The sequence below is a fragment of the Dendrobates tinctorius genome, unplaced genomic scaffold (assembly GCF_039654945.1).
Source record: "Dendrobates tinctorius isolate UK_male_01 unplaced genomic scaffold, ASM3965494v1 ptg000065l, whole genome shotgun sequence".
Taxonomy (NCBI): domain Eukaryota; kingdom Metazoa; phylum Chordata; class Amphibia; order Anura; family Dendrobatidae; genus Dendrobates; species Dendrobates tinctorius.
The window spans coordinates 18,146,050-18,167,500 of NW_027361733.1; the positions used below are offsets into that span (position 1 = coordinate 18,146,050).

The following is a 21,451-nucleotide window of genomic DNA, read 5'->3' on the forward strand; positions in this document are numbered from 1 at the left end:
AAAAACGCATTCGCAAGACGACTTCACTGCACTCAAACAAGCAACACTCGCATTCAAAACTACCCTCTGCTAAAAAGGCCTACTTTACATCCCTTGTATCTTCCTTATCCCACAACCCCAAACAGTTGTTCAATACTTTTAACTGCCTCCTCCACCTACCACTGCCCCCTCCAACTTCCCTAATCTCTGCCGAGAATTTTGCCGCACACTTCAAAAACAATATGGACCAAACACGGCAAGTCTGTATTGCTCAACCACTACAACCCCCTTGCACACCAGACAAATGCCCAAACCCCATAACCTCCCTATCTAACATCACTGAAGGCGAGCTTGCTCATCTTCTCTCCAAATCACACATCACCACTTGTGCACTTGACCCTATCCCATCCTACCTCCTCCCCAACATCGCCACCACTGTTATCCCATCCCTAACCCACCTCTTCAAGCTATCACTAACTTCTGGTACCTTCCCTTCTGCTTTCAAATATGCAACAATCACGCCTATCCCTAAAAAGCTAACCCTCGACCCAACAGCCACATCCAGCTATCGTCCAATATCGCTGCACCCATTCGCTTCTAAACTCCTGGAGCAGCACATCCACACTGAACATTCTTCCCAACTCTCATTTAACTTGCTCTTTGACAAACTACAATCTGGTTTCTGTCCCCATCATTCCACTGAGACTGCCACCAAAATTACCAATGACCTACTTACAGCCAAATCTAACGGACAATACTCTATACTCCTCCTTCTAGATCTGTCCTCTGCTTTCGACACAGTGGACCACTGCCTCCTATTACAGATCCTCTCTTCCTTTGGCATGAAAGACCTCGCCCTATCCTGGATCTCCTCATACCTTTCCAACTGCACATTCAGCATCTCCCACTCCCACACCACCTCCTCATTCCACCCTCTCTCTGTTGGAGTCCTCCAAGGCTCTGTTCTAGGACCCTTACTCTTCTCAATCTATACACTTGGCCTGGGGCAACTCATAAAGTCCCATGGATTCCAGTACCACCTTTATGCCGATGATATTCAGATCTACCTCTCTGGCCCAGACGTCACCTCTCTGCTGTTCAGAATCCTGGAGTATCTATCAGCCATATCCTCCTTCTTCTCCTCTCGCTTCCTCAAACTCAATGTGGACAAATCTGAACTGATCATCTTTCCCCCATCTCACAGATCTTCCTTACCCGACCTATCTATAACAATTGACAACATGACGCTTTCCCCCGTACCAGAGGTCCGCTGCTTCGGAGTAATCCTTGACTCTGCCCTGTCCTTCAAACCGCACATCCAAACTCTCTCCACCTCCTGTCGCCTACAGCTCAAAAATATTTCCAGAATCCGTCCCTTCCTCAACCCTCAATCTACTAAAATGCTTGTGCATGCCCTCATCATCTCTCACCTTGACTATTGCAGCATCCTTTTCTGTGGCCTCCCTGCTAACACCCTCGCACCTCTCCAGTCCATTCTTAACTCTGCCGCCCGACTAATCATCTCTCTCCTCGCTTCTCCTCTGCTTCTCCCCTCTGCAAATTTCTTCACTGGCTCCCATTCCCACAGCGTATCCAATTCAAATGACTAATACTGACCTACAAGGCCATCTTTAACCTGTCTCCTCCATATATCTCTGAACTAATCCCTCGATATCTTCCCTCATGTAATCTCCGGTCATCCCAAGACCTCCTTCTCCCCACACTTATTCGCTCCTCACCCAACCGCCTCCAACAATTCTCCCGAATATCTCCCATCCTCTGAAATTCTTTGCCCCAACACGTTCGACTATCAACCACACTCGGATCCTTCAGACAGAACCTGAAAACCCATCTCTTCAGGAAAGCTTACAGCCTGCAATGATCCCGCTGTCTCCTCACCACTACCGGAGCTACCGCCTCACCATCACTGAAGCTGCTGCAACCCCCCAACCTACTGTGCCCTTCCCCACCATCCTGTAGCATGTAAGCCCCAAAGGGCAGGGTCCTATCTCCCCTCTATATCAGTCTGTGATTGCTAGTTTGTTTAATGTAAGTGATATCTGTAATTTGTATGTAACCCCTTCTCATCTACAGCACCATGGAATCAATGGTGCTATATAAATAAATAAATAAATAATAATAATAATAATAATAATAATAATTTGATTGAACTTATTATCTTGTTATTCTAAAGCAAATTTCTTCTGGAGTGAATATCAAGCAGTACCGAAAGTTGTCTCAGGATAGCAAAGATGCTACTGTAAGTATTCATCTCCATTACATACAGAAGCATTACCAGTAATGGTGTTTTCCTTTTGACATATAATTTTCTGAGAGAAATACTTTATTTTCTGGAACAATTTCAAAGGTGCCAATACTTTCGGCCATGACTGTATCAGGATACAATCTTGTTGGTGCTGACATGATGATTTCTAAAAGAAATTGTCTCTTTTTTGGAATCAATTTGTATATTTACCATGCAAACTAAAGAAAATGTATGCAAAAAGCATTGCTCTAAGTGGTAAAAACAAGATAATCTTGTAGTTATGATACTTTTTAATATATGTTGTTAACCATTGAAAGGTATCATAACTGCAAGATTATCTTGTTTTTCTCTCTGAGAGCATTCTTTTTCACATATATTTTCTTTAGTTAGCATGGAAAATACACAAATTGATTCCAAAAAAATAATTTATTTTAGAAGTTATCATGTCTGCACCAAACAATGTTGTATCCTGATAGTAATGGCTGAAAGTGTTAGCACCTTTGAAATTGTTCAAGAAAATGAAGTATTTCTCTAAGAAAATTATTGCAATTACATATTTTTTGTTACACACACGTATATTTCCTTTGTATGTATAGAAACATCAAAAAAATATAATGTAAAAAGGGCAAATTAGTTATAATTTCACACAAAAAAATGGGCTGGACAAAATTGTTGTCAGTCTCAGCTTAATATTTGGTTGCACTATGGAATAAATAACTTCAATCAGTCACATCCTATAGCCATCAACAAACTTCTTGCACCTCTCAGCTGGAATTTTGGACCACTCTTCTTTCGGAAACTGATCCAGGTCTCTCATATTTGAAGGGTGCCTTCTCCCAACAACAATTTTAAGATCGCTCCACGGGTGTTTAATGGGATTTAGATCCGAACCCATTGCTAGCCACTTAATAACTCTCTAATGCATTGCTTCCATTCATTTCTCGGGGCTTCTTGAAGTATGTTTGGAGTCATCCTGCTGGAAGACCCATGACCTAGGATGCAAACTCCACTTTCTGACACTGGGCACTACATTGAATCCAAAATTCTTTGGAAATCTTCAGATTTCATTATGCCTTGCACACAGTCAAGACACCCAGTACCAGAGGCAGCAAAACAACCACAAAACATCTTAGAACGTCCATCATATTTGACTTTAGGTACTGTGTTATTTTCATTGTATGCCTCATTCCATATTTGGTAAACATTTAGCATGATATGTTTTATCAAAAGACTCATTTATCAACAAGATGCTTTTTCAGAAGGATTTTGGCTTACTCACATACATTTTAGCAAACTGCAGTCTACCTTTTTATGTCTCTATGTCAGCAGTCTCCTGGGCATAGTGTTTCATTTCAATTAAAAGCAAACGGATAGTTTGCACAAACACTGATGCATACTCAGCCTGCATGACAGCTTGAATTTCTTTTGACACTTGATTGGGGCTGCTTAACCATCATCTGGACTATCTTCCGTTGCAACTAGAGATGAGCGAATACTTCAATGTTCGGTTTGGACTGCGATCGCTGAATCTGCAATATTCGTCAATTTATTTGATTTATTCACCTTTCAAGGCAATGGGAGGCAAAAACAACCGCATGCACAACACCTTGTAATGGCCCCAAAAGCTGCCAAAACACATCAAATTAAGGAGAGACAACAGGAAAGTGGCCTTAATTCACCCACAGTACTAATTGTAGCATGGCACTGCAGCAATCATCCATGCATGAGGTATCAGGGTCTGGGCCAGCATTTACAGCTTTCAGTTGACCGTCACAGTAAGATGAGGTGGGTGAGGGATCGGTGTAGGCCTCCTGTGCTGGGAGCCCTGATACCACATGCAACACCTCAACCTGCTTTCATGCTCAGTCACACTCAGGTGGCACAAATATCATATAAATTTCGTAGACTACTATTGTCAGAAAAATCTAAGGATAGTAACACAGGTAGTTGACTCCAAGGAAGAGGAGGCCTGATAGTCTCGGAGGCCTATTGCTACAGGCAACAGGCATGAAGGAGACCAGGAGTGTACACATTTACAAAAATTAGTGGCAGACACCACCAAAGTGGTATCACTTTCACCACAGTATAGATAGTATAAAATGGACTGAGAGGTCTTCCACTACACCCAATTCAGCAGATGGATACCCAACCAGGAGTGTTCACATTTCCAAAAATTAGTGGCAGACACCACCAAAGTGGCATCAATTTCTCCACAGTATAGATAGTGTAATATGGTTTGGCAGGTCTTCTCACCTAACACAGCAGATGGACACTCAACCAGGAGTGTTCACATTTAAACAAATGTATGACACCACCAAAATTGCATAAATTTCATGAGAGTAGAAATATTAGAAATAGTATAATTGGCACCAACACGTTTTCCACTACAGCCAACCCAACAGATGTAGGTCAACCATGACTGTTCACTTTTTCACAAATTTGTGCTATCGTCTACAGCAGCATCAGCAGTAAGAACAGCAGGCACAGAAGCCACACTAAAGATATCACAGGGTGCAGTTACGCGACATTAATGCAGCATACTAAAAAATACAATATTGCCTAGTCTGTACAGTCTGCAATTGGGGTGCAAAAGTCCTTGGAGATCCATGACTTGTTCATCTTGGTGAAAGTTAGATGAACTTCACTTTCAAGGGACAGTCGGTTGCACTTATCCGTCAGGATACCACCAGCAGCGCTGAAGACACGTTCTGAGAGAACGCTGGCTGCCGAGCATGATAAAACCTCCAAGGCATGTCAGTGTAAAATAATGCGTATTCTTGTAAAATACTTAGGACTAGTTACCAGATAAAAATGTAGTGGTTTATTTGGATTCTTCCATCAAAGAAAAGATTATTACAGAAAAACATAAAAATAGGAGAAAGAGAGATTGTCCTTTAGTTCATAGCTAAGCTTGTAACCTTCTTTCCTGGAACTCTGAAAAGACATGTGTCCTGTAGTGCGTAGCTTCTCTGGATGTGAGTTGGATTAACATACCAGCTGTCCGTAATGTCATGGCCTAGCACAGATGACTTCTCGAATGTGTCTCATGGTGATAGGGAAGGAGCGAGAGCCACCTCTACAGTGATCCATGAATTATATACGTCTCATAAAGCACGTGTTCTCGGTATATATGGAGTTGTCCTGTACCATGAGATAAGCTTACAAAAATAGCCTATGTCGTGTCAGCTAAAGTAATGTACAGAACTGAGTCTTATAAGAAATTAACGGATTATTAATATTTAACAATTCCCCCTTTTGAGGGAGATAGACATTAATTGGAACCCTTAAAATATAATGAGATCTTCTTTCTTGTTTTCTTCTTCTTTGACAAAATAATTTAATATCAATAATAATATCAGATTACCGTTAAAAATACTCAATGACATAATTGATGTGAATTCATGTTATGGTAAGCCGTGAACAATATTCATATAAAATATGTATAATTATACTTCCCTAAGTCTAAATTGAAGCATCTCAGGTCCAGTCATCATCTGATGTCATCTGGTCTTCATTTTGTTGTCTTCTGTCTTCTTCTTGGTTCTTTTAAAAACACAGTTTTTCTATAGCATATAGATGTTGTAGAAATCGTGTTGTGTATAAAATCAAAGTCCATAAATTCAAATGTTGACAAGAAAACAAAGTCTATAGATGAAATGCAGCTTTAATATCTGGGCAGTGTCACCTTTAAAAACCTGGGCTTACATTGGCTCGCCTTGGATATTCTGGAATCCTCCATGGGCACTGGTCTTTGAACAGGTGTGACGTCTTTGGTCAGCAAAGCAAGGGTTAAAATGACTCTTCCTTGCTAAACATAGCACCATAACCAGTCCTTGTCCTAATGCACAGGACACATGTCAGGGTTGTAGCTTCTTGACAATTACCTTATCGTTCACCAGCCTTCATCGAAGCTTTACAGGTGATTGGAAACTTCTGGAACTTGATAAGAACGTGATAACACAGTTCACCTCAGCATCTAGGATCATCGTCCTCTGGTTGTCAGGTTAGACACTTTAATTGTGGCTGTCAGTGGTGGATACTGCACTTGTGACTGTCAGTGGTGGATACTGCACTTGTTACTGTCAGTGGTGAATTTTGCATTTGTAAGTAACCCAGTCTTACTCAGAAATCATAGCTTTGTTACCTTCTGGGACTTGTGGATAGCAGCATTCTTCTTCTTGCAACTGATAAGAATCAATTTTAATATGAAAAGTCTTTATTAATGTAATTCCAGTATCTTGCTTGAAGTCTTCATTCCCTATTCTATACCAAATCTGGTAATTTTCCTAACCTATAATATCAGGGCGTACCATAGCAATCAGTAATATCCATATAATTATTATCAGAATTTGTACCATATATGGATTTCAATGTTTGAAATAATAAACCAATAATAAGTGATAATACATTATTAACCATATTCTTCATGTGATAGAACATTTTTTTTCTTTTTATGTCATAAGTGTAATTACCTTTTTCAACCCATAGGTGTCACTATGTTTTATGTAACCAGTGTTTTCATCTTTATTAATAAGGAATAAGGAATAATCTTTATTAATAAGGAATATATTTATTATGCTAATAATATGTAGGAATGTATAGCCATGAACCAAAATAAGAATATATGAGTGAGCGAATGAATGAATGGATGAATAAAAGAATTGTTGCATATAACTCAGAAGTGAAACATTTTCCTTTGTAATAGAACCATATCATCACTATATGTAATGAAGCAATATTCTATAGTTACAGTAGATATGACTTTATTAAATATTGATTGACAGAAAAAATAAAAATTTAAGAATTAAAATAAAAATAGAATAAAAAATTGAAAATTAAAAATAAGAATAAGAATAAAAATAAAAATAAGGCCTTTATGTTGATGCAGAGTAGTTATGTCTTCAGTAACATATACCCTTAATATTTCCATGATCTGGATTATTTCATAATTGTCATAAACTTGTGTTACCAAAATATTCAAATTATGCAACTTTGCATGTAATACTCTTCTTAGTGTAAAGAACTGACTCTTTATAATACTTAATGTTATTACACCCAATACTTATACCATTGTACCTTATTAATATTTCTTTTTTATTAAAATGTGTGAAGAAGAGGTATTAATCAAATGTGATGATGTAGTCAGGATCAAAAACATATTTTCCCCCTTAATACCAAAAAATATTGTTTCATGAAATAATTCATTTATCAAAACCAAAATGAAAATAATTAATTTATAAATTGTGTGAATATTATACTTGCTTTACCATTATTTGTCTGAAGATGTGTAACCATTCAAATTAATCTGAATATCATAAAATTTTCCTTTGTAAAATTAATTTAAATGTAGATTTTCTTCATAAACCATTTTGATGTGCGATTGCACTTATCCACAATTAACTAAATCAAGAAATAATAATTACTATAGAAATATAGAAATATATGTTGTGTAGGTAATATTTCATTATGTATCTTAATATTCTGATAATTTAACTGATTTGCATATTTCTCCTAAAGACAGTGTTTTTTTTTTTTTTCTTGCATTCAGAATCCTGAGGCCTCACATACAACAAACGTATCACATCACTCCTAAGCAGCTGCTCATACACTCATCTGTCACTGTCACTCAGACTGTGTCACATATATGAAGGTGTGATGAATACACGTATTTTAACCCAAATTATCCTAATTATCAATGCATTGTAAACTATTTAAATTTATCTTAATATTTCTTTGAATATTCCCCAAATACACATGACATAAATATATGTTGTATAGCTATACTTGACATTTAGGCCTGGAAAAAAAATTCCATTGGTTTGCAAAAGTTGAGACCCCCTAAAAATTCTTTTCCTAAAGAACAGGGACATAGTATACTGGTATACTTATTATTAGAACAAGGTTCAAATTTCACATGCTGTGGTTGTCATGTCAAGCCATGCAGTAAAGACACACACAGAACATTTTAAAATGCAGTTAATTATTTTCTTTTAAGTGTTAAATATAAAATCATGCAATTATTGCAACTTCCTGTGTAAATAAAGGCATAAATCCTTGTAAGAGAATTTTTCCCGATTAAGTCCTGCTTTGAAATGAAAATTCTAAGGAAAAATATAAAAGTAAGGTTAATATCATATTCATAATTCTAAATATTATTACTGGAGTAGATTTTAATTTTCACTAAAAAATACAGTTCTACAATCTATACTTCTACAAACACTCTATATATACTGTATGAACATGTATATCTATAAAACTATAGAACTACAGAATTATACTCTATAAAATAATTACATATAACTGACTAATTGTATAATTCTTTTACACAATATATATAATTACTTTTTCTAGCCAATTCCTACACCCACTCTTTCCCTGTAAAAGATGTCTTTAAATATTCTTGCTACTTTGAAGTTAACAGATTTTCTGAGCTGCTCAGATGGACCCTTCAGCTCAAAGTCAATGATGTCACTCACCACCTGCTTCTGTCTGTCACATTCAGCCATCTTTTTTACAGAAAGAAAATCAAAACTCATCATTTTTCTTAACTCAATCTGTGTCTTTTCGGTGGTCCTTTGCATCATTCCATAAGGCTTAAAACAAACATGTGATTTTCTTCGTTCTTCATAGATTTGATTTTGGGGAAAACTCATTTTAGAAGGCTTTGCTAATACAGGCTTCTGATAAGATTTTACTCTGCCTGTCTTCACAAAATTAGCACGATGTACTGTCCTTTCACGATTCTCGTGTTTTCTGGCAAAATCAAGGGATTGCGCACATTCAAATAATCTTTTTGTGACGCAATAACACGAGATGCAGGATTTAGAAACCAAAATTTGCTTACAAAACTCCTTATGAGGGACTGTGTTTTGACATTCTCACTCAGCATTTTGTACAGACGGTCATATATGGACATAAACGTAAAAGTACATTCCTTCCGACCAATCCTTAATTTTTGAAGAATATCAATATCTGGATGATTTTCATTTGATGAACAAAAAATCAGAATTTTTAATCTGTCCTTATCATTTAAGTTCTCATGTTTTTCACCAGATATCTTTAAAGATAATCTCCTAGCAAAGTTTACTGGGATCCACATTTTGAACAACTGATTCTTCTCCTCGTTAGATAAATCAAATTTGTCAACACAGCTTTCAAAAACCTCAGAGTTTCTACAAACATGGATTTTGTTATCATATGCAGGTATGATTTTGCATATTTTTAGCAAACTTTTCCTTACTTTACTTCGGAGTTGGGCCTGTGAGTCGTCTATTTTTAGTGGTCCGTCTTTCTCTTGTACGTCCTCTACGTCAGTTCTGAAGTCTCCTCCTACTTCTCCATCTTGTTCCACGTCTGCAAGGTCACCTTGAATGGCTGCTGCTACTTGTAACTGTTTCTCCACATTACAGTGAATCTCGGGAATATCACTATCCTCTACACAATCATTTTTGGATTTCTCTGACACAGATCTATGAAATACATGTACCATCTGTAGAATATTTTTCAACTTAACTCTTTCTCTGTTGAAAAGCTTAGAATCTAACTTCTGATTTTCCATTTCACACTCTGCATATAAGCTAAGCCATAATACTTCTGAATTAGACTTGTCTACAGACTTAAATTTCAATTTCTCTTACCTTGAAATGTCTCAGCTTGTTCTTTTGATGGACAACGCTGGGCTCTTGTCTTCACACGTCTGGCTTCAGCACGTCTGGCACTTGTAATACTTCTCAATCCATGTGGCAATTCTTAGTCCTCACTTCTAGGTTCTGTCTGATTCTTGTGAGTAGTGGAGTTCCTGATAACTTGCACATATGACGTTAGTAAAGTTCAATCCCCCTTTTGGGCAAGTTGAGGGAAATCTGCAAAAAAGTACAAAAATTCAGATCTGGCTGGCTCTCCAATGTAAAATAATGCGTATTCTTGTAAAATACTTAGGACTAGTTACCAGATAAAAATGTAGTGGTTTATTTGGATTCTTCCATCAAAGAAAAGATTATTACAGAAAAACATAAAAATAGGAGAAAGAGAGATTGTCCATTAGTTCATAGCTAAGCTTGGAACCTTCTTTCCTGGAACTCTGAAAAGACATGTGTCCTGTAGTGCGTAGCTTCTCTGGATGTGAGTTGGATTAACATACCAGCTGTCTGTAATGTCATGGCCTAGCACAGATGACTCCTCGAATGTGTCTCATGGTGATAGGGAAGGAGCGAGAGCCACCTCTACAGTGAGCCATGAATTATATACGTCTCTTAAAGCACGTGATATCGGTATATATGGAGTTGTCCTGTACCATGAGCCAAGCTTACAAAAATAGCCTATGTCGTGTCAGCTAAAGCAATGTACAGAACTGAGTCTTATAAGAAATTTACGGATTATTAATATTTAACAGTCAGGCAAGCTCAGGTCACTCATCCATTTTGGAAGACCAAAATGTGAAAGCATCCAAACCCTCCCTGATGGTATTGATATTCAGTTCTAGATACTCCTGCACCATCCTCTCCATTCGTTCACCACATGTAAGACTTGGACTGTGTTTTGCTGGTGCACGAGCTGGTCTAAAAAGAGTGTCAAAGGACTCACAGAAACTGCTTCTTCCACTTATACTACTGCTTGCTGCTGCTGCTAATCATTTGGCGTTGACGAATTGTCGTGCCGGAGGTTGGAAGTCTAGAGCTGCAATGCAAACTGTGTGCTTCACTGCTGTCTTGGGGAAAAGCTCTCGTAAGATTGTGTAAAAGCGTGTTTTGATACTCCAGCATTCGTGGGTCCCTTTGCAGGGTGGGAAGAATCTGGTAAAATTTGTTTTTATAATGTGGATCTAACAGAATGGCAACATAGTGGTCAGCACTATTTCTAATCAAAACTATACGGGGATCATGTTGCAGATAGTGCAGCAAGAAGGCACACATATGTCTGGCTCTACCATGAGATCCAAGCCCATGCTGTGTTGGTGGCTAGGTAACACTGATGCTTGTTTCCTCTGTCCCCTCCTGCCAGTCACAAACAACAGAGAGAGGGGATTATCCTCTTCATCTGACAGTTGCTTGCCCATCACATCTTCCTCCTCCATTTGTTCATCGGATCTTGCACCTTTGTAGGATAGGTGAGAGAGTGAAGCCAACAGGGATGGGGGGTGACCCATTTCTTGACGCCGACAGACTGGAGACTGAGACAGAGATTGAATTCAACAGGTACGTGTTTATTCACTGCTTTTTCACGACTTCCAGCTTCACAACAGGACTTTCACAACTCCTTTTTACACAGACCCGGGTACCTTTACTTTCTCTGTTTCACCTTCATGGCGTCCTTTGCGACTTCTTCCACTGTGGTGCCCTAAGCACTTTCACCTCAGCGGTTCGCCATTCAAAGTACACCGTTGTCTGTTGCTCTCAGACCGTCTCTGTCTGCCACCACTGTCCTTTTGGGTCACCCCCCCGTGACCGTCTCTACTGTCAGATACTCTCTGAGGGCCCTCCGCTGCCTTTCACCTCACAGCAGACCCTCCTATCTAGTGAGCTCCCCTGGCTGACTGGAACTTCTGGAACCTTCCCTCAGCCTTTATACTACCTGCCCTGGTAGCTCCGCCCACTATCACCTGACAGAGACCTCTGACCAATGACAGTGACCTTGACCCCTGGCAGTTACGTAACCACTCTCTTCTCCGCTGCCCACTGCCCTCTAATGGTCACTCTACAGCACGTCACTCATTTCCTCTTCATCTCAGCACTTCCATTCCAAGGCTGAGCTTTCCCTCTGTCTACCAATAAAGGCAGATCCATCCACCAGGTCAGCCTCCCCACATTCTCCTTCCTTTAACCATTGTCATCCCCGACAATCTCGTCCTATTCTCCTGGGGTGCACATGGTGTCAGGGACCTGGCATTGTAAAACAAGTCATGGTCAGCGTCTCAGTCACACAGACCCTTTGTCACACAGACCCTCGGTCACACAGACCCCTTGGTCACACAGACCCTCAGTCACACAGACCCTCGGTCACACAGACCCCTTTGTCACACAGACTCTCACACCCGGAACTACGCCAAATGTAGTGACATGAGCCGCACTAAGGGCCTGACTCATGTACCCCAGTCTGTCTACCTTCTTCCTGTCTGGTCGTCCTGTCAACTTGAGTAAGTCGTGGTCGTCATACTCCTCGTACCTGGGACCTGTTGAACACACATTTTTTTTATAACACTTTAGCATTTCAAATTTGGCTATATATACAGTGGGGCAAAAAAGTATTTAGTCAGTCAGCAATATTGCAAGTTCCACCACTTAAAAAGATGAGAGGCGTCTGTAATTTACATCATAGGTAGACCTCAACTATGGGAGACAAACTGAGAAAAAAAAATCAAGAAAATCACATTGTCTGTTTTTTTTTCATTTTATTTGCATATTATGGTGGAAAATAAGTATTTGGTCAGAAACAAAATTTCATCTCAATACTTTGTGATATATCCTTTGTTGGCAATGACAGAGGTCAAACGTTTTCTGTAAGTCTTCACAAGGTTGCCACACACTGTTGTTGGTATGTTGGCCCATTCCTCCATGCAGATCTCCTCTAGAGCAGTGATGTTTTTGGCTTTTCGCTTGGCAACACGGACTTTCAACTCCCTCCAAAGGTTTTCTATAGGGTTGAGATCTGGAGACTGGCTAGGCCACTCCAGAACCTTGAAATGCTTCTTACGAAGCCACTCCTTCGTTGCCCTGGCGGTGTGCTTTGGATCATTGTCATGTTGAAAGACCCAGCCACGTTTCATCATCAATGCCCTTGCTGATGGAAGGAGGTTTGCGCTCAAAATCTCACAATACATGGCCCCATTCATTCTTTCATGTACCCGGATCAGTCGTCCTGGCCCCTTTGCAGAGAAACAGCCCCAAAGCATGATGTTTCCACCACCATGCTTTACAGTAGGTATGGTGTTTGATGGATGCAACTCAGTATTCTTTTTCCTCCAAACACGACAAGTTGTGTTTCTACCAAACAGTTCCAGTTTGGTTTCATCAGACCATAGGACATTCTCCCAAAACTCCTCTGGATCATCCAAATGCTCTCTAGCAAACTTCAGACGGGCCCGGACATGTACAGGCTTAAGCAGTGGGACACGTCTGGCACTGCAGGATCTGAGTCCATGGTGGCGTAGTGTGTTACTTATGGTAGGCCTTGTTACATTGGTCCCAGCTCTCTGCAGTTCACTCACTAGGTCCCCCCGCGTGGTTCTGGGATTTTTGCTCACCGTTCTTGTGATCATTCTGACCCCACGGGGTGGGATTTTGCGTGGAGCACCAGATCGAGGGAGATTATCAGTGGTCTTGTATGTCTTCCATTTTCTAATTATTGCTCCCACAGTTGATTTCTTCACTCCAAGCTGGTTGGCTATTGCAGATTCAGTCTTCCCAGCCTGGTGCAGGGCTACAATTTTGTTTCTGGTGTCCTTTGACAGCTCTTTGGTCTTCACCATAGTGGAGTTTGGAGTCAGACTGTTTGAGTGTGTGCACAGGTGTCTTTTTATACTGATAACAAGTTTAAACAGATGCCATTACTACAGCTAATGAGTGGAGGAAAGAGGAGACTCTTAAAGAAGAAGTTACAGGTCTGTGAGAGCCAGAAATCTTGATTGCTTGTTTCTGACCAAATACTTATTTTCCACCATAATATGCAAATAAAATGAAAAAAAAACAGACAATGTGATTTTCTGGATTTTTTTTTCTCAGTTTGTCTCCCATAGTTGAGGTCTACCTATGATGTAAATTACAGACGCCTCTCATCTTTTTAAGTGGTGGAACTTGCACTATTGCTGACTGACTAAATACTTTTTTGCCCCACTGTACTAATCACAGTTTTTTTTTAACTATACATCTTATGCTTACTTCTAACCGTACTAGACTATCACTCTGTAAATTTTCCATTTAGCACTTTTCAAAGCATAACATCTTCAAAACCGTCTATAGCTTTTACTATGCCATTCTTAATTCTATCAAAGTTAATTAATAATTTTTTTTTTAGGCATAACATTTTTCCTTTTAACTAAAAGATAAATATTATGAACATTGGTGCTCCCCTTTCCTTTGAGGAGAGCACTCCCCCGTATGCATCCCCGCTTCACCAAGAGTGGGACTTATTACCCAGTTGGGGACTTCAAATTGTCCCGAGGTCATGCAACGGTGCACGACAGTCTCTGCAGTCCATTTAGAAGGATACTCTGGGCCACCTCCTGGTGGCCGATGTTTCGACAATTAGCAGGGAACTCCACAGCCGTGAAGCCTCCAGGATGCTTGAAATGTTCTGGGCCTCGAGTGTCCCTGATGCCCGAGACCCAGGAGTCCTTGTCTCTTTTTATGGAGGCTCATACCCCTCAGGGTAGGTGGTGACTGCTACCACATAGCAGCCACAGAGGCAGTATTCGTTGCAATAGGAGACCGGGTCTCGCTCTCACAAAGCCCGTCCAGGTCTGATGGGGATCACAGTGAGGTAGTCTTTGTGGCTGGTGGGGAGGTCTCAGAAAAATCCATAGCCTTTTGTGGTGTTAGTATATACAAGCCGCCCATATAATTGAGGGGTATTCATGGCTGCCTCTTCCTTCTCGTGTAACGGTGCCCACACCTCCAACTTATTGGCCTCCTTCTGTTCATTAATCTCCGCATCCCAGGTGGAGGGTCCTGTGTAGGCCGCAGAGTCCAGTGGGCGGGCCGCAGTCGGGGTCAAGAACAGGGCAGAGGCGGCCGCGGACATTGGGGAGCAGGCCGCACCCAGAGTCACGGACGAGACAGAGGTGGCCACAAGCATTGGCAGGTAGGCCGCAGACCAGGCTGCAGCAGGGGCCGAAATGGTGGCAGGCCCTGATGGATAAGCCGCCGCCGGAAGATGGAGCATGGCAGGGGTGGCCACAGGTCGGTTCCGCGCCGGCGACATGGAAAAAGGTGCCGCTGGGAGAGACGGTTCAGGATCGCTGACAGGAGCCGCAAAGTCATCCAGGGCCGGGGTCGCTGAAGAACGGGAGTTCAGGCGGGGAGGCCGGGGGCCGGTGCCAGGGTCCTGGGGCCTGCCTTGTATACGGGGTATGGGAGCGGGGTCTGCCTGCGGTGCCACCAGCTGAGCCGGAGTAACGCTCACCTTCCCTGGCACCACGGCTCCCGACAGTCCATCCCGCAGCTCCTCCAGCAGCTGATGTTCTTCACCACACCGTCCGGCAGGGCCAGCCTCCAGGCCCGTTGACTCCGCACGGATGGTCAGCAACAGCTCCTCTAGCAGCTGTTCCTGGTAGTCCAAGGTGGCTGCAAACTCCTGTGCTTCTTTTTGACGCTAAATCGCCATTTTTAACAAAGCACTTTTCCGCTCCGGATCCGCTTGTTAACAGCCAGCAATCCACAGTCCAGTTTTTTTTTTGATAATCCACAAGGGCAAAAAGCAACTTGGCTCTTCTGGCGCAGGCTTGCCGCAGAAGATGATGTATTTGCGGCAATGATCCTGCCGACTACGCCAAATGTAGGATAGGTGAGAGAGTGTAGCAAACAGGGATGGGGGGGTGACCCACTTCTTGACACCGACAGACTGGAGACTGAGACAGAGATTGAATTCAACAGGTCCATGTTTATTCACTGCCTTTTGATGACTTCCAGCTTCACGACAGGACTTTCACAACTCCTTTTTACACAGACTTTCTCTGTTTCACCGTCGTGGCGTCCTTTGCGACTCCTTCCACTGTGGCTGCCCTAGGCACTTTCACCTCAGCAGTTCACCATTCAAAGTACACCGTTGTCTGTTGCTCTCAGGCTGTCTCTGTCTGCCGCCACTGTCCTTTTGGGTCACCCCCATGACCATCTCTACTGTCAGATACTCTCTGAGGGCCCTCCGCCACCTTTCACTTCACAGCAGACCCTCCTATCTAGTGAGCTCCCCTGGCTGACTGGAACTTCTGGAACCTTCCCTCAGCCTTTATACTACCTGCCCTGGTAGCTCCGCCCACTATCACCTAACAGAGACCTCTGACCAATGACAGTGACCTTGACCCCTGGCAGTTACGTAACCACTCTCTTCTCCGCTCCACACTGCCCTCTAATGGTCACTCTACAGCACGGCACTCATTTCCTCTTCATCTCAGCGCTTCCATTCCTACGCTGAGCTATCCCTCTGTCTACCAATAAAGGCAGATCCATCTGCCAGGTCAACCTCCCCACACCTTCACTAACAGTTTGTCTGTTATCATCAGCCCCCCTCAAATGCAGTAATCCCTGCCTGTGTGATGACAATCTTGAACTTAGAGACAATGTTATCCCTTCCACATCCTCCTCTGCTTCCTCTTCTTCTGGGACCATCCTCTCCTCCCGCAGTCTATTCAAAGTCTGCACCAGCATATAGATGACTGGAATAGTGATGCTGATGATGGCGTCGTCAGCGCTAACCATCTTAGTAGCCATTTCAAAACTGTGCAAGGGTGCAGAGGTCCTTAATCTGTGCTCACTCCATAAACATGATATGCGCCACATCCATACTTCGCTGGCCCAAGCTATATGACATGACTTACTGCATCATGGATCATTGCTGCTGCCACAGTCACTGCAACATGTGCAGAGTGAAATTCCACTGAGTTGGCACATCACATGTCAACCTGTAAACTAGCAGAAAGATTTAGTCAAGGAATGGGTGATGTCTGCGACATGCTGGTGTAGCACAGGCACAGCTTTCATAGAAAATTAATGGCAACTGGGCAGCTGGTACTGGGGGACTGCAACAGTCACCAGCTTTCGGAAACCATTTGTATCTACCAGGTTGAAAGGTAGCATTTCCATGGCCAACAGATTGGAGAAGGTGGAGTTCAACCTCTGAACTTTGACATGCATAGGAGGAAACAATATTTTACGTGACCACAACTGCAATATTGTGGGCTAGCTACAGTGCTGAGAGGTCGGAGTACGGTGAACCTGATAAACTACTGGACTGTGAGAGAGGTGCAGGCTGAGATGTTATGGTTGATTGAGAAACTTGTGGTGTGCTCGTTCTGTGAGATCGGACAAAAACAGCAGGCATGTCTGCTTCCATTACAGCTAACGGCGGGCTCTCAGTTAGCATCACTGGAGCAGGTAAAGAACCCGAGGTTCTGCGGTTGAAGAACTGCGTATCAATAGCTGGCATGGTAACAGAAGAGGAGGAAGAAGGAGCAGATCGATTGATGGGGCGGCTGATGGTTGTTGAGGTCCGCATTTCGGCACAGTGGGATTCCCAGAGTAACTTATGTTGATTGCGCATGTATAGGTTCATACAAGTAGTAGTCAAATTATTGCACTTTTTACCTCGACTCAGTTATTTTTCCAAAATTGGCAGATTACGCGAGTTGGCTCATCCTTTGCAGTGTCAAAAAAACCCAAGGCTAGGCAAACCTTGCCACCCCTGAGAGCTGCGGTCCCACGTGCACGCTTCTGGTCATAGCCACAGTTGTGGTGGAAGATACATTGCTTGTCGTCATAGCTGCATCACTACGTGTCTGCTATGTACGGTGCAACGTAACCTCCTCGTCTTTCTCCTCAGATGACCTACTCAGCTGTGAGCCTCTATGTTCATGCCAACTGGGATCGTCATCATCATTCTCTGTGTTATCACATTCCTCACCCTTGAATTCGCCCTCCTCCTGCCCTGATAACACAGTACAGTCCTCCTGAGAGTCTCATCAGGATCATCTCCCCCCTGGGGGTTAACCACTGATGACAAGGGTCAGGATGCTACTCGGACCCTACTTGGTCCTGCCCCGGATCCAAGCTAAAAAAATGTTGTGCATCGGTTCAGATTTCCTTCTCTTGACTCACTCTTGTGAAACTTATGATGACCATAGCATAGAATGTATGAACAGCTCTTCAGACTCACCCATCTGTGGTTCCGTACAGTCAGTTGTACAGTTGGAGAGTTTGGAAGCGGGGGAAGCATAGGTAATTTGGGTGCCATCTCTGTGGACTCTACTGGGTTTGATGTTGAGGTGAAGGAAGAGGAGGAAAGGCCTCTTGAAACTGCGCTTGCCATCCACTCGCGCTAATGCTCTTTCTGAGCATCATCAACAAGGCATACTGCTGGGAGTATGCCAAAGAAAGGTAGCAGAGTAGCCAATCCAGTAACAGAAGTTGTCAGTTGTCTTTGCATAGGACGTGACATTGCTGGTTCCATAGTGCTTTCACAAACATTACCACCTACCTCACATACACCTTAAACACCAAGCCTAATTCCCCTTCCACCACAGCCTCGCATTTTTCCCAGTTTTGTTGCTCAGATAGTGTGGGAGGAGCACAGTATTAGCAAAAATATATATATTTTTAACTCTGCAACAGTTCTGCAAACAGCTGAATTTCAGTGGCAGTAAATTACAAGGTGAACTATGGCATGCTGAATCACGTTAGTCACAGAAGAAAGAATTGTTTGAGTGTGAATGAGGCCTGTATGACAGAGATGTGCTGCAAACAATTTGAAAGTGAGATGTCCCCTATTGTATGACGTTAGTGTCACGTGGACCCGTCCTGTGTGACGCGACCCGCAGGCCGGTAACTGTAAACAACAAGACGCGGCACGTGATACAGTCCTGTGTGACACGGCCCGCAGGCCGGTAACTAAAACAAGACAAGGGGAAGGCGTTGTGAGTTCATTTTTCCCTTCACCGTTGAGGTCTGATGAACTCCCTCCTCTGGTGAAGGAAGGTAGTAAGGCTGATTACCAAACACCTGGGCAGCTAGATGATGACTGGGTGGCTGGAATTGAGGACTGGATATAAGGCAGCCAACGCCCTTCTGCCTTGCTGGTGATCCTGCTGGATTCTTGGAGACCAGTCTGATTCCTGCGTCTCAAAGCTAAGTTTTTCTGCTCTGCTTTGTACACTTCAGTTTTGTTTTTGTTTTGCCTTGTTTTTTGGGAGTTCTGCCATCCCTGGCCGGGGGTGAGCTGAATTCCATTTTTGTCTCTGATCTGTTGATCTTTTGCTCTGTCTTCAGAATATACCTGAGTGCTGATTTAGTCTTTTGAAGCCTAGCGACTTCAGGGCCTGTTTTTCCTATCAGTCGGTTGGCACATTTTGGATAGGGTTTTTGCGGATGGCAGACAGCAGCTTTCCTATCCTGTCCTATTTTAGTTAGCTTGGGCCCCATCATTTGCTCAACCTATCTTTCTATCTGTGTTAGTGTTGTCATCTTGCTTCACCGTCATTATATGTTGGGGGCTGCCTATTGCTTTGGGGTCTGCTCTGGGGCAGTTTAGTTTTTCCCCTTTCTGTCTTTAGGCTATGTAGTTCTCCGGCTGTGATTGAGGGGTCTAGGGCACCGTAGGAACCCCCCCACAGCTACTGCTAGTTGTTGTGGATAGGTTCAGGGGTCTGCAATCCGATAGCTGCCAACCTCTCTGGTTTTTCTGGACTTAGCTAGTATTTTGTTTTTTCCTCCTTCGGTGACTCATCATAACAGAATCACTAGCCATACCGCAGATCCTAGGGTACTCAATAGCAGGAGAGAATTGTAAAAAAAAAAAAAAAAAAAGGGTGTCAGAATTTTTTTTTTTGTGCATATTTTTTCCTCTATATCTCTGAGGCCGTAGGGGGATTTTTTCTCTCAATGGAGATGAAGCAATTGTCTGATCGTGTGGAGCAGCTCGCTGCTGAAGTGCGGGGAATTTCCGACAATCTTGCTCATTCACATGCTGCTGAACCAAAGATTCCTAACCTGATGTGTTATTTGGGGATCGGTCTAAATTCTTGAATTTCAAGAATAATTGTAAATTATTTTTTGCCTTGAAGCCTAACTCGTCGGGGAACTCCGCGCAGCAGGTTAAAATTGTCATCTCTTTGCTGCGCGGCGATCCCCAGGATTGGGCGTTTTCTTTGAAACCTGATGATCCTATTCTGAATAATGTGAACGCATTTTTTCAAGCCTTGGGGTTGTTGTATGATGAACCTAATGCTATTGATCAGGCTGAAAAGACCCTGTTGGCATTAAGCCAGGGTCGGGATTCTGCAGAGTTGTACTGTCAAAAATTCCAAAAGTGGGCGGTCCTTACTACCTGGAATGATGGTGCCTTGGCAGCCCTCTTTCGGAAGGGTTTGTCAGAAACTGTAAAGGATACTATGGTGGGATTTCCTGTTCCCTCTGGTCTTGACGATTCTATGTCATTAGCCATTCAGGTAGATCGGCATTTACGTGAACGCAAAACTACACGAGAGATGTTGCCACCTGTTGAACAAATGTCTGAACCTATGCAATGTGATAGAGTTTTGTCTAGGGCGCAACGTCAGGAGTTCAGAAGGCGTAATAAGCTGTGTTTTTTGTGTGGAGATGCCTCGCATATTATTTCTGTCTTCCCTAAACGAGAGAAACGTTGTGCACACACGTTTTCTGTGTGTGGTGTTCAACCTAAGTTTCTTCTGGCAATTACTCTGATCTGCTCCCTGTCCACATTTTCCGCCAAGGCTTTTGTGGATTCGGGAGCAGCTCTGAACCTAATGGACTTGGATTTTTCTAAATGTTGTGGATTTCCTATGACACCTCTGCGAGCGCCTATCCCTTTGAGGGGTATTGATGCTACTCCTTTGGCGAAGAATAAACCTCAGTTTTGGACCCAGGTGGTAATGCGGGTCACCCCAGACCATCAAGAAAATTGCAGATTTTTGGTGTTGCATAATTTGCATGATACCATTGTTCTGGGGTTTCCCTGGTTGCAAATCCATAATCCAGTTCTGGATTGGAAATCTTTGTCTGTGGTGAGTTGGGGTTGTCGGTGTGCCCTTAGTGATGCTCCTGTTTTCTCCACCTCTCCCCAGTCGCATGATGTTCCTGACTATTTGGCTGACTTTTATGATGTATTTAGTGAGAATGAGTCTGCGTCTTTGCCTCCTCATAGGAGTTATGACTGTGCAATTGAGCTGAACCCGGGGTGTAAATTCCCCAAGGGTCGGCTTTTCAATTTATCTGTACCCGAGCACGAGGCTATGCGATCCTATATTAAGGAGTCGTTGAAGAAGGGTCATATTAGACCATCCTCTTCACCCTTAGGTGCTGGTTTTTTTTTCATGGCTAAAAAGGATGGTTCATTAAGGCCTTGTATTGACTATCGTGCCCTCAACAAAATTACTGTTAAATATCAGTATCCGTCACCCCTGATTTCTGATCTATTCTCCAGAGTTAAAGGTGCTTGCTGGTTTACCAAGCTTGACCTCAGGGGGGCATATAATCTTATTCGCAT

General features: G+C 42.6%; 1 long non-coding RNA gene across 1 annotated transcript in view; it reads right to left on the reverse strand.

Annotated features, from left to right (window-relative positions):
• Window positions 1–8,601: 8,601 nt before the first annotated feature.
• Window positions 8,602–21,451, reverse strand: part of LOC141094935 (uncharacterized) — a 422,796-nt gene continuing 409,946 nt past the window's right edge. Inside the window, exon 3 of the long non-coding RNA XR_012233208.1 lies at window positions 8,602–10,107. This is a non-coding gene — a long non-coding RNA (uncharacterized lncRNA). The remainder of the gene's footprint in view (window positions 10,108–21,451) is intronic.